The sequence below is a fragment of the Rhipicephalus microplus genome, unplaced genomic scaffold (assembly GCF_043290135.1).
Source record: "Rhipicephalus microplus isolate Deutch F79 unplaced genomic scaffold, USDA_Rmic scaffold_1065, whole genome shotgun sequence".
Taxonomy (NCBI): domain Eukaryota; kingdom Metazoa; phylum Arthropoda; class Arachnida; order Ixodida; family Ixodidae; genus Rhipicephalus; species Rhipicephalus microplus.
In genome coordinates, this window is record NW_027465612.1 from 5,001 (window position 1) to 14,019 (window position 9,019).

At 59.4% G+C, this 9,019-nt stretch overlaps 1 non-coding gene across 1 annotated transcript; it reads right to left on the bottom strand.

Moving 5' to 3' along the window:
* Positions 1 to 1,437: 1,437 nt before the first annotated feature.
* On the bottom strand, positions 1,438 to 3,252 carry LOC142796067 (small subunit ribosomal RNA). The gene has a single exon (XR_012893519.1). It is a non-coding gene; the product is annotated as a small subunit ribosomal RNA (ribosomal RNA).
* Positions 3,253 to 9,019: the final 5,767 nt, after the last annotated feature.

Here is a 9,019-nt window from a genome sequence, read left to right on the forward strand (position 1 = left end):
TTGGCCCGCCTAACCAGAAAATGCCTGCGGTACACCCATTTGGATAAGAGTGCACGCAGATGCGGGCCTCGACGGCTACACATTTCCTCGGGCGGCCGCCTCCCGGCCTCCGTGGAGCGCGGGATGCACGGTCCCATCGACAAGCCTCTCCCGTTTTTACCGTGGCGTCGCGGTTCACCACGGCAGGCGGGTCGGTCTCCTCCGCATAAAAAGGGGGACCCCCGCTTTTTGTTCCACGAAATCGCACAAGCTTTTTTCGCATCCACGGTTTGCCACCGCACACCAAAATGCCGATCCGGCTGCCTACTTTAGCCAACAGGTGGAGCCAGGCGCGCCGTACTTGCGCGGCACTTCCCACGTCCACCGAAGTCGGTGCCAAGGACCACTTTCGGCGCCGGAGCCGCGTACGAGCCTACTCGAGGCGGAAGAACGAAGCCAGCAAGGGCCTGGCCGCAAGTGCGTTCAATTGTCGGGACGTCCAAGTCCCTCGTTCTTCCGTGCTTCCTCTTTCGGCAAGTCGTTGCGGCACCTTCCCAAAGCGCGCAGACCCGCTAATCGCGACGAGCGCGACGTGGCCGTGCCGCCTTTCCCTCGGCAGCAAGCAAAACGCCTGGCAACGTCGACGCTCCCCTAACCGCGATCTCGCACCGTGTTTCGTGTGGCGAATTCAAAAGCCGGCCGGCGCTGCTGCAACCATTACGGTCGGTACGCATACGCCGCGGAGGGCGGGACGGTCATCGGAGCGTGCGGTTCCTCCATCGAGTACTGCGCACCTCGGCCGTCGCATCGCCGTGCCATGACCGGCCGCGCGTCAACGCGAACCGGTGCCAGCGAGATCCCTCGCCTGCAAGAACCGACCGGCAGCCTCCGTCACCCGAGGACGCGGAGGCGCTTGCCGCGGACGGCGGGACGGTATGCACTGGTGCACAGCGGACCCGTCACATCGCCAGTTCCTTGACCGACCGCCGACGCTTGTGCCGTTCCTCTCGTACTTGGCAGTCGCCGCGCGATTGTCGGGTCTCGTTCTTGCACGCTCGAACGGTCGGGAGGGCACTCGGCTGGCGTTTCGGGAACGCGCAGCCTCGCCTTCTACCGACGTAACCACGACTCGCCGTTCGCGCTCCGCCGCTCCTGTTTACAGTACTAGGCGGTCCCGCAGCGGTCGGGTCGCGCATTTCGAGCGCTTCGAGCCACGGTGCAGTGGCGGGTCGAAAGCCGACCTATGAGTGCGTTGCGCCGTTTGTACCCGCGTCCGCCACCTGGCCGACCGTCCAAGGTCGCGGTGTTGGCGTCCGCTGGGCGCAACAATTTGTCACGGGGTGCCGCTCCACATTCAGGCAGCCCCGTGGGGAAAAGCCGACCCCGCGTCCAAACGGGGTCAGCGGCAGAAAGTGTCGGGCGCAGACGCAGCTGAGGCGCTCACCCTTCACAATCCGTTAATGATCCTTCCGCAGGTTCACCTACGGAAACCTTGTTACGACTTTTACTTCCTCTAAATGATCAAGTTTGGTCATCTTTCCAACAGACCGGCGCAACCGAAAGGCCGCGCCGGACATCGGTCCGAAGACCTCACTAAATCATTCAATCGGTAGTAGCGACGGGCGGTGTGTACAAAGGGCAGGGACGTAATCAACGCGAGCTTATGACTCGCGCTTACTGGGAATTCCTCGTTCAAGGGGAACAATTGCAAGCCCCTATCCCAATCACGAAAGAAGTTCCACGGGTTACCCAGTCTTTTCAGACAGGGATAAAGACACGCTGCTTCCTTCAGTGTAGCGCGCGTGCGGCCCCGGACATCTAAGGGCATCACAGACCTGTTATTGCTCTGTTTCGTGCGGCTAGGAGCCGCTTGTCCCTCTAAGAAGGTTGTAAGGTGCTGGGAACCCCGCACCTATTTAATAGGCTAGAGTCTCGTTCGTTATCGGAATTAACCAGACAAATCGCTCCACCAACTAAGAACGGCCATGCACCACCATCCACCGAATCAAGAAAGAGCTCTCAATCTGTCAATCCTCCCAGTGTCCGGGCCGGGTAAGTTTTCCCGTGTTGAGTCAAATTAAGCCGCAGGCTCCACTCCTGGTGGTGCCCTTCCGTCAATTCCTTTAAGTTTCAGCTTTGCAACCATACTTCCCCCGGAACCCAAATACTTTGGTTTCCCGGAAGCTGCCCGCCGAGTCATTTGAGTAACTCAGGCGGATCGCTGGTTGGCATCGTTTATGGTCAGAACTAGGGCGGTATCTGATCGCCTTCGAACCTCTGACTTTCGTTCTTGATCAATGAAAACATTCTTGGCAAATGCTTTCGCAGTAGTTCGTCTTGCGACGGTCCAAGAATTTCACCTCTAGCGCCGCAATACGAATGCCCCCGTCCGTCCCTCTTAATCATTACCTCGTATTCCAAAAACCAACAGAACAGAAACGAGGTCTTGTTCTATTATTCCATGCAAGTTTATTCAGGCGACTCGCCTGCGTTGAGCACTCTAATTTTTTCAAAGTAAAAGCACCGGCCATCTCGAGGCACACAATGAAGTGCACCAAGAAAGAACCGGCATGATGTTCAGTCCGAGCCGTCGCATCGGGTAGATGCACTACTCGTCTGGAACTGAGATCCAACTACGAGCTTTTTAACCGCAGCAGCTTTAGTATACGCTATTGGAGCTGGAATTACCGCGGCTGCTGGCACCAGACTTGCCCTCCAATTGATCCTCGTTAAAGGATTTAGAGTGTACTCATTTCAATTACGGGGCCTCAAAAGAGTCCCGTATTGTTATTTTTCGTCACTACCTCCCCGTGCCGGGAGTGGGTAATTTGCGCGCCTGCTGCCTTCCTTGGATGTGGTAGCCGTTTCTCAGGCTCCCTCTCCGGAATCGAACCCTGATTCTCCGTTACCCGTAACAACCATGGTAAGCAAGTAACCTACCATCGAAAGTTGATAAGGCAGACACTTGAAAGAAACGTCGCCGGCTCGTGGCCATGCGATCAGCACAAAGTTATCCAGAGTCACCACACAATACGGGCCGAAACCCGATCGATCTTGGTCTAATAAAAGCACCCGTTACCCAAAGGGCTCCAGGCTCACTGCATGTATTAGCTCTAGAATTGCCACAGTTATCCAAGTAGGAAGAAACGATCTAAGGAACCATAACTGATTTAATGAGCCATTCGCGGTTTCGCCTTATTTCGGCATGTACTTAGACATGCATGGCTTAATCTTTGAGACAAGCATATGATTACTGGCAGGATCAACCAGGTAATCGTTCGACTGCGCGTCCGTCCTCGCCTTCGGCGGGCCGGACGCAGTCTGTGTGCGGCGGAGGCCACCTTCAGGCGCCCCAACACGCTTATTTTGCACTCCGAGATGACGGCGTTCGAGCTCGCTACGGCACAACCTTCCCGAAAGACGAGTGGGAGCCGTGCGGCAAGAAGCACGTTCATGCTCGCTCTTTTTCGTTGCATCGACTCGGTCGCGCCGTGCGGGTTGCCCAAGCCCGCTGCACTGTCGGTGGACCGGCCGGAACTAGCAACGGAGCCGAGACTGCAAAGCCGCCAGACGACGGGTCACGCCCGCGTCTTCGGCGCTTTCGCATCTGAATCGCCCGAGGACGACACGGAACACACCTCGATATCGTGGTAAAACGGCACCGTCCGACAACCAGCCCCTAACGCATCAAGCGGATGAGGCTGCAGACGACTGCCGTGGATTCCCCTGGAGCAGACCCGAGGACACGCTTGACGAGGCCGAAGCCCGCCGCATATCAGACACCCGGTCGCTTTCGCGTACGCCGCTCACGAGAACCCCCACATAATAGCAGCGATAAGTACCCAGACCTCCTTGGGCACTAATACGAGCGTACTCGAGAAAATTTCACCGCGGGTGTGCCCCGAAACGTGTGGCACGTTGAGCGTGCCACAAGTCTACGTCGCTCTCAAACCCGCCGAGGTCGTAGAATTTGCGACCCTACTCACGAAATTCCCACCGAGGATACGGCCGCAAACGTACCGCACCTTGGGTAGGCCACGAGTTTGTGCAACACTACGCTGACGGCACAGCACCGAGGTCGTGCGCGCACGCACGGGAAAATTCCGCCGCGGTTTCTGCCGAAAACGTGAGGCACCACGACTCTCCGCAAGTTCGCGTCGACTGCGAAAGACCGAAGTCGTGAACGACGTGTCCGCTACTCGCCGCCGACACGCTGGACACCAAACGTACAACGACTCGACGGCGTCGTAGAGGCCCACGACGCGGTTTTCCTTAACGACGTCTCGGCGTGGCACCGACAGGTTAGAACGGCCGACCAACGTTCCCTGTCCGCCGTTCGGCTCAGTCGAAGGGCTCGGCGACTTCGGCAACGCTGCGAAGCCGCACGGTGACGCACGCCATGTCCCCATTTTTTTTTTTTTTTTCTTTCTGCGTCTGCCGGGGTGCCCCTATAATAGCAGCGATAAGCACCCAGACCGCCGTGGGTCGCTCGCCCCGGCTGACGTGGTTTTTCGTACTCCTGCGGCGGTCGCCGTCAAGCACGTCCAAATACGCTACTTTCGTGGGCGCATTCACGCTCTTTCGCTTCGCCGGAGTGCCAGCACTCACTCTGCCAAAAACGGCGAACATCCGAGCGGCGGTTCCCACTTTTGCGTCGGCGTCGCAAACCCCGCCCCGGCAGACGAGGTTTGCCGTACTCGTGCGACGGTGGCCGGCGGGCACGTCGAAAGACGCCGATATCGTGCGCGAATTGGCGCACCTTGGCTTCACCGGAGTGCCGCCACTGACTCCTCCAAAAACGGCGAAGATCCGAGCGGCGCTTCCCACTTTCGCATCGGCGTCCCGAACTCCGCCCCGGCTGACGCGGTTTACCGTACTCGTGCGACGGTCGCCGGCGAGCACGTGGAAAGACGCCGATATCGTGCCCGAATCGGCTCCGTTCGGCTTCGCCGGAGTGCCAGCACTGGCTCGGCGAAAGACGACGAACATCCGAGCGACGGTTCTCACTATTGCGTACGCGTCGCAAACCCCGCCCCGGCAGACGCACTTTGCCGTACTCGTGCGACGGTCGCCGGCGAGCACGTAGAAAGACGCCGATATCGTGCCGGAATCGGCCCCGTTTGGCTTCGCCGGAGTGCCAGCACTCACTCGGCCACAAACGGCGAACATCCGAGCGGCGGTTCCCACTTAGCCGTCGGCGTCCCGAACTCCGCCCCGGCAGACGCGGTTGCCGAGCTCGTGCGACTAGCGACCGCGAAGCCGTCTCGCGACGCCGCTTTCGTGCGCGGCTCCCACTGCGACCTGGGTCACCCGAGGTCGACGAGCAAGAAAGAATGTCGAAAAAAAATTTTTTTTTTTTTGCGTCTGCCGGGGTGCCCCTATAATAGCAGCGATAAGCACCCAGACCGCCATGGGTCGCTCGCCCCGGCTGACGTGGTTTTTCGTTTTCCTGCGGTGGTCGTCGTCAAGCACGTCCAAACACGCCACTTTCGTGGGCGCATTCGCGCTCTTTCGCTTCGCCGGAGTGCCAGCACTCACTCTGCCAAAAACGGCGAACATCCTAGTGGCGGTTCCCACTTTTGCGTCGGCGTCGCCAACCCCGCCCCGGCATACGCGGTTTGCCGTACTCGTGCGGCGGTGGCCGGCGGGCACGTCGAAAGACACCGATATCGTGCGCGAGTCGATGCTTCTTGGTCTCGCAGGAGGGCCGCCACTCACTCCTGCAAAAACGGCGAAGATCCGAGCGGCGCTTCCCACTTTTTCGTCGGCATCGCAAACCTCGCCCCGGCAGACGCGCTTTGCCGTACTCGTGCGACGGTCGCCGGCGAGCACGTCGAAATACGCCGATATCGTGCCCGAATCGGCCCCGTTTCGCTTCGCCGGAGTGCCAGCACTCACTCGGCCAAAAACGGCGAACATCCGAGCAGCGGTACCCACTTAGCCGTCGGCATCCCGAACTCCGCGCCGGCTGACGCGGTTGCCGAGCTCGTGCGACTAGCGACCGCGAACGCGTCTCGCGACGCCGCTTTCGTGCGCGGCTCCCATTGCGACCTGGGTTACCCGAGCTCGACCAGCAAAAAAGAAGGTCGAAAAAAAATTTTTTTTTTCTGCGTCTGCCGGGGTGCCCCTATAATAGCAGCGATAAGCACCCAGACCGCCGTGGGTCGCTCGCCCCGGCTGACGTGGTTTTTCGTACTCCTGCAGCGGTCGCCGTCAAGCACGTCCAAATACGCCACTTTCGTGGGCGCTTTCGCGCTCTTTCGCGTCGCCGGTGTGCCAGCACTCACTCTGCCAAAAACGGCGAACATCCTAGTGGCGGTTCCCACTTTTGCGTCGGCGTCGCCAACCCCGCCCCGGCATACGCGGTTTGCCGTACTCGTGCGGCGGTGGCCGGCGGGCACGTCGAAAGACACCGATATCGTGCGCGAGTCGATGCTTCTTGGTCTCGCAGGAGGGCCGCCACTCACTCCTGCAAAAACGGCGAAGATCCGAGCGGCGCTTCCCACTTTTTCGTCGGCATCGCAAACCTCGCCCCGGCAGACGCGCTTTGCCGTACTCGTGCGACGGTCGCCGGCGAGCACGTCGAAATACGCCGATATCGTGCCCGAATCGGCCCCGTTTCGCTTCGCCGGAGTGCCAGCACTCACTCGGCCAAAAACGGCGAACATCCGAGCAGCGGTACCCACTTAGCCGTCGGCATCCCGAACTCCGCGCCGGCTGACGCGGTTGCCGAGCTCGTGCGACTAGCGACCGCGAACGCGTCTCGCGACGCCGCTTTCGTGCGCGGCTCCCATTGCGACCTGGGTTACCCGAGCTCGACCAGCAAAAAAGAAGGTCGAAAAAAAATTTTTTTTTTCTGCGTCTGCCGGGGTGCCCCTATAATAGCAGCGATAAGCACCCAGACCGCCGTGGGTCGCTCGCCCCGGCTGACGTGGTTTTTCGTACTCCTGCAGCGGTCGCCGTCAAGCACGTCCAAATACGCCACTTTCGTGGGCGCTTTCGCGCTCTTTCGCGTCGCCGGTGTGCCAGCACTCACTCTGCCAAAAACGGCCAACATCCGAGCGGCGGTTCCCACTTTTGCGTCGGCGTCGTAAACCCCGCCCCGGCAGACGCGGTTTGCCCTACTCGTTCGACGGTCGCCGGCGAGCGCGTCGAAAGACGCCGATATCGTGCGCTAATTGGCGCTCCTTGGCTTCTCCGGAGTGCCGCCACTCACTCCTCCAAAAACGGCGAAGATCCGAGCGGCGTTCTCCACTTTCGCATCGGCGTCCCGAACTCCGCCCGGGCTGACGCGGTTTACCGTACTCGTGCGACGGTCGCCGCCGGGCACGTCGAAAGACGCCGATATCGTGCCGTAATCGGCCCCGTTTGGCTTCGCCCGAGTGCCAGCACTCACTCGGCCAAAAACGGCGAACATCCGAGCAGCGTTTCCCACTTTCGCATCGGCGTCCCGAAGCCCGCCCCGGCAGACGCGGTTTGCCCTACTCGAGCGACGGTCGCCGGCGATCACGTCGAAAGGCGCCGAATTCGTGCACGAATCGATGCTTCTTGGTCTCGCAGGAGGGCCGCCACTCACTCCTGCAAAAACGGCGAAGATCCGAGTTGCGCTTCCCACTTTTTCGTCGGCGTCCCGAACTACGCCCCGGCTGACGCGGTTTACCGTACTCGTGCGACGGTCGCCGGCGGGCACTTCAAAATACGCCGATTTCGTGGGCGCATTCACGCTGTTTCGCTTCCCCGGAGTGCCAACACTCACTCTGCCGAAAGCGGCGATCATCCGAGCGGCGGTTCCCACTTTTGCGTCGGCTTCGCAAACGGCGCCCCGGCAGACGCGCTCGTGCGACGTACTCGTGCGACGGTCGCCGGCGAGCACGTCGAAAGACGCCGATATCGTGCTCGAATCGACCCCGTTTCGCTTCGCCGGAGTGCTGCCAGTCACGGCGCAGAGAACGGCGAACAAGTGTTTTTTTTTTTTTTCCTAGAATTTGTGTTATAGAAGGCACATTTGATATCGGACGATAATTTTCAACTTTATCACGCGCACCGATTTTCGTGTAGAGGTTTGCAAGTTTATGGGAATTTCTCCACTTGGAATAATGCGATTTAGTAGTACTACGAGAACTTCATGGATGTACTCAAGGGTACGGGGCAAGTCAGTTACGTCAACACCTGCAGATTTTTTACACTTCAAACTGAAAATTGTTGGTTGTGAGTCCTCGTGTGATATTAAAGGCCGATTCGCTAACACATAGAACAAAGAAAGAAAGGAAGAAAAAACGCCCGCGCTCGCTCAAGAAACCTGGGTTCGCAACAAGTGGCAACAACAAGCAACCGAGCGAGTGCGCCAAAACCCGTGGCGGCCGAACAAACGCGAAGTCCCAACCGCGTCAGCCGGGGCGGCACGGGACAGGAAAAATCACTTCAGCCGGGGCGGCGGGGCACCGAATAAACCTCGTCACCTCGTCGCAGGATAAAAGAGGAAACAAAAAGTCTAAACAGCGTCTGCTGGAGCGAATGCGTAATAAAACAACAACAACAACAAAAAAAAAACACCCGCGCTCAAGAAGTCTGCAATCCTCACAAAAGGCGACTGTGACCGAGCAGCGTCAGCCGGGGCCGTGCGGAAACGGAAAAACCGCGACTACCGGGGCGTCGAGGCACCGAAAAATCCACTTCAGCCGCGGCGAAAAAAAAAACAAAAAGAAAGACGGAGGGGGGGGGGGGAACCACGTCTGCCGGGGCGAAGGAAAAAAAAAAACGCGTCTGCCGGGGCGAGCCCGGGTGCGGCACCACCGGGAAAACTGTGGCAAACAGACATGGCGATCGAGTGAGTGGGCCGCCAGCCAGGCTCAGCCAAAAAGTGCAAAGTCCGAACTGCGTCAGCCGGGGCGGCAAAAACCGCGTCAGCCGGGGCGGCGCAAAAAACCGCGTCTGCCGGGGCGGCACGAAACCGCGTCAGCCGGGGCGGGGCGAAAACTGCGTCAGCCGGGGCGAAAAGAAAAAAAAAAAACGCGTCTGCCGGGGCAAGCCCGGGTGCGGC